The sequence below is a fragment of the Leucopleurus acutus genome (assembly GCF_964270905.1).
Source record: "Leucopleurus acutus genome assembly, chromosome: 14".
NCBI lineage: Eukaryota > Metazoa > Chordata > Mammalia > Artiodactyla > Delphinidae > Leucopleurus > Leucopleurus acutus.
This window is the reverse complement of record NC_139156.1, coordinates 45,947,006-45,952,167: the sequence shown is the minus strand read 5'-3', so window position 1 is coordinate 45,952,167 and position 5,162 is coordinate 45,947,006.

Here is a 5,162-nt window from a genome sequence, read left to right as displayed (position 1 = left end):
TCTGGACACAGGCAACAAGGGAGAGACATAAACCATGGGACTGGGATGGAAGGAAGGAGGCTCTGGCAGCCACTCATCCACTCATATGGCATTTGCTGGGCCTACTGGGCAGGTGGCCCTGGGCTAGGCAGTGACGAGACAGAGGTGAGAGGGACAGTCAGCCAGGCCTCCTGAACACCCCGGAACTCAGGCAGCGGAGTCCTCCAGGGACTGGGTGCTCCATGACCGGTCAGAAAAAGGCCGGAAGCAAGGCGTCTGGCTGAGCTGCACGATCTCGAGGCCCATGGCACTGCTGGGTCTCTAGTCATTGTGACCAAAAGGGACCAGTGACTTCCCCTGACTGCAGTATAGGCCCAGCATGTCCTCCCAGGCCAGAAGGCCAATGACACGGGCCTCAATGGCCCCACTTCACATCGGGGATGACTGAGGCTCAGAGAAGGGAAGGGCACTGGGGGACAGTGGAGGGCAGACCAGAGGCAGGCACCTTGCCCAGCCAAGCTCCCAGTTGCAGCTGCCCTCTTTGGCTCCCATACCCTGCCCAGAGCTTACACTCAGGACAGCTAACAGCTCAGGGGGTACATTCAGGCTGGAAGCCCACTCAGGATGGAGAGGAAAAAGAACCTGGAGCTCATCTCACCCCCGCAACCTCACCTGCTCTTTCCCAGGGAAAATGCTCGAACAACGGGCTTTCAGGAATCCGTGTGTACATATGGGGAGGTGGGGGGGAGGGGCTTCCTCCTCCCCCCAGAAGACAGAGGTTCTCGGATAAGAGGCTCCTCTTAGAACCTCTGTTCCTCTACATCACCCTCCCAACACAACTGTAAGCAGAGCCCCCTCCTCTTCCCCAGCATTGCCTGGACACAGACAGCTCCCCCTGAATACTTGCTAACACCCTTCTGCCCAGAGAATCCCAGCCTGTGAGTAGGGTGCAGCACCAGGGCCACCCCACCAGGGGCCATGCAGGCAGGAGGGCCTGCTTCCCCCCACATAACTCAGTCCCAGAAAGTGTGCCTTTCTGCCTGGGCCTGGGCCTGGCCCTGAGTCAATGCTCCTGGGGCCAGATGTGCCCAGCTCACAGGGCACACACCCCGCCCCAGCTCAAACAAGTCACCAGAACCAGCTGGCTGGACCTTCTGTTCTACAAGGGGTCAGGCCCCAAGGCAGGGCATGGCACAGCCCCCCTAGCCCACGTGCTCCCTCTTTCCCTCCAAACTTACATGAGGCAAAGGGCAGGGAGGCGGTCTCCTTGAGCGAGGGACAGTGGGCTCCTCAGGGCAACCAGCAGCAAGTCTGAACAGAGGAAAATTAAAAAGCAAAAATATACTGCACTGCAGGGAGGAAGGAGGTGGGTTCAGCTGGAACCTGAGCCTCAAGTGCCCCAAGCTTCCCATCCACATGCTCAGCTGCATGTCCCGCCAGCCAGTGACACCAGGCCCTACTGAGGGCTGCTAGGGGCTGGCTCTTCCTGGAGTGGCACCTCTCCAGGTGCTGGGTGGGGACTCAAGGCCTGAGTTCTGGGGTCAGAGGGCCGGGGTCCCAACCCCTGCTCTCCCTCTGATGGTCCCTGAGACCTGGCCAAATACAGGGTTGCTGCCCCGGCCCAGATGGCCATAGGGCCCAGGAGCTACTGGCCTGGAATGTGAGAAGAATCTAAACAACCCAATGGGGAAACTCTAACATCCCCATCCTAAGGCAAAGAAAAGCAGACACCAAGATCATCCAATGAGGGAATAAAAACAGGAGCACAATTAGTCAGCACCGATTCGGGGGCAGGCACTGTGCTCACCTAACCCTCCCAACAATCTCAAGAGGTGGGCACTTGGATTAGCCCCATTTTACAAATAGGGAAACTGAGGCACAGAGAGGCTAAGCTGGTGAGTGGCAGGGCTCTGTGGTTCCGGAGCCTGTGCCCTCCTCACTGCAGAGTCATGATGTAAACACAGATTTCTCTTAATGCCAACGCTCCTTCCAACGGCTGCAGCCAGAGCTGCTCTCTCTGCTGGCACCCACCCCCGCAGGGCAATGGGATGGCTCGGGGGGTAGTGACAAGCCTGGCTGTGTCCAGCCTGGCCCAGTGCAGGAACACTGTGTTTCACAAACACTGAATAATCTGGGCAGCCGCTGGACACTGCTGTGGCCTTCACCCGGCCTGACAGAAGGACAGCCAGCCAGCCACCCCTGCCCCAATCCCAGCAGGGCCTGAGGACTCAGGAGCCCTAGAGGGCTGGGGACAGAGTCAACCTCAGTATCTGGAACCAAAGCCCAAGCCTGCCCTGCCAGGTCCTGCCCACACAGGTGAAAGGGAAGAGTTAGGGTCAGGTACTGTGCACACCCCCTGACCAGCCCAGCCCACCCTGGACTAACAGGCAGGTTGCTCTGGGCAGCTCTTGGTGGCCTCCCCTCTACGGATAAAGTCAGTACCATCCCCACCGCCACCCTCAGAAGCGTAACGACGACAGACATCCCTGGCCACTAAGCCTCCCACACGCAAGGCCCTATCTGGGCTGCTCTGCAATACGCCCACTGTAGAGATCCCGAGACCTTGAAGCTGGGCAGCAGCAGAGCCTGGACTCATACTCCTGCAGGCCTACGATGGCCCCACGTGCTGGGAACTGGGTGGGCTTTTCTCAGGAATAAACCCCACCTCCAGTTTACTGAACCCAAGAGGTGGCCACGGAAGCAGACTCCGAGGTAGAAGCAGGGTAGGGAGGGGGTGTGCTTGCTTCCTTGGCGGAGATGGAGGGTCTGAGCTAAAGGCCAGAGGTGGGGAAAAGCACAAAGGTGAAAGGGGCCTGTTCCAATATGCTACAGGATATATGGGCAGGGGGCGCAGGGATGGGTTAGGGCCCATGGTGGAGGGGCATCATGGCACCCTGCTGGGACCTCAGGGTCACCCCATCCCCGCACATTTCCCTGAGGGAAGGAGAAGCACTTCCCAGGCTGGCTGCCACCTCAGGTCAGTCTTGCCTCCCTCAGGGCCTCAGTCTCCCCATCTGTGAGCAGAAACCCGGTTAAAACCGTCTGTAAAGGCCCTGCCCCCTGCCCCCACTACGAGGTCCTGAGACTTCGAAGCTGCCTGCCTGTCCCACCAAGCACATAACGCTAGACCATCCCCATCCCCAGCGCTGCCCTCCGCAGCCAGGGCTCCTTGAGAAGGCGAAGAGCAGCAGGCCCCTCCCCAGGCCACGAAAGGCGTGGACAGTCTGTAGTCTTTGGGCTGGAGAACCCACGCTGATGCCTGAAACCCCACCGTTAAAAGCTTCGCTCCCTTACGCAAAACACTTCACAAGAACTGCACTCGCAGGGTCGGATGCGCGCGAAGGGCTGAGGGTCCTTGGGGACGCCTCGGCCAAACAAAGGCGAAGCCAAGGTCACGCTCACTCCCCCTCCCACCTCCCGGGCCAGGCTTAGGGCTGCGGGCTGCGGCGCCCCGGGACCCAGGAGACTGGAGCAGAAGGGCCTCCCGCGACACAGCTGGAGAGGAGGAGGCGCAGGGACCCGGAAGGGAGGGGCCGCCGCGCTCACCGGGCCAGTGGGGGTCGGCGCGGCAGTGAGGTCCAGAGGCTGCAGGTCAGGGGAGGCGAGCAGTTGGTGCGCGACTAGCTGTACCAATTATCTGGGTCACGTGACGTGGCGGCGCCAGCAGCCAGCGAGCGAGCGCCGGGGAGACTCCGCGCGCCGTGACGTCTCTGAGGACGCCCCGCCCAGCCCTGCCCCGTTGGCGCTGTTCGCGGTGCTGAAGGCCCAGGGATGAGGGTTCCCGGGCCTGGAAGAGTGAAGATCCTGCAGACCGCAAGGAGAGATGACCCCGTCTGTCTGGGAAACCTGGCACGCTGCTGAGCCCCTGAACCCCGGGGTCCTCGTCCAAACACTAAGGAGAGTGAACCAGAAAAAAAAAAAAAAGCGGCCGTTTGTGTGTATGGAAGGATAGTTTCCGTTTTACAGACGGTAAACAATATTTACAGATACTATTAAAAATCCCAGTCTTAGGGCTATCTTGAAGAAAAGATGAGATAATGCATATTAAGTGATTATCACAAAACCTGATACACATTTTACTCATTCATTGTCCAAATTATGGAGACCTAGGCTGCCTTTACCTCCTTGTTGCTGCAATGAACACCTTCCTATACAGTCCCTTAAGAACCTATGTGGAAATTTTTCTGGAATATATAACAGGCTGCTGAATTGCTGGGTCATGGGTTTGTGTATACTTAACTTGACTCAGCAGTGTTACATTGCTTCTTGATTCTCCATTCCCATAAACCGTGCAAGAGAATTTTTAAATCTTCATATCCCAGCCAACTCTTGGCAGTGTCTGGTCATGTAATTTTTGCCAGAATAACAGATGCAATGTCATATCATTGTTTTAATCCACGTTTCTCTGCTTATCAATCATTTGTATCTCATGTTGTTTGTTAGTTTGGGGGGCTTCCTGCTGCATTTTTCTCTTGTTTATATACAAGAGTTCCTGGAAGAGGAACATATACATCCGAGGTTCAAACCGCCATCTACTTTCCCATGGATTACTGCAACAGCCCCTAACCGGCCTTCTTGCTTCCACACTTGCACCCCTGAATTTTAATCTCAACACACTAGAGTTTTCCTTGTAGAACACCAATTCAAATCATGGTGCCCCTCTGCTCAAAACCCTGAAATGACTTCACTCAAAGTAAAAGGCAAAATCCTAACATTTGCTTCTAAGGCTCATTATCTTATTTCAAATAAGCATGCTACCATGCTTCATGAAGAAAATCAGAAAACTAAAAGAAATATGTAATGTAATACTCTTGGCGTTAATTAAAAGCACTGGCCCATACAACTACAACATACATTTCACAAGAACTCATTCAAATACATATTGAACACATTCAAATATATATCAAACACATTAATATGGTTGCCTAGGGGAGGGGATTGAGGGATGCAGATATGGAGTAATTAAATGATTGTCCATACCAGTACTGGTAGGATGCCAGAATGGACTAATATAATTAACTTTATCCTGCACCTAAAGCCCCCCCTCCAAAAGAATTGTTTATTTAGAGATATTTTAAAGTCCATATGGCCAAGGACCATATCTGTTTTCTATTGTATCCCCAGCACTTAGCATAGTGCCCAACTCATAGCATGTTTTCAGTAAATGTTTGTTGAATGAATAA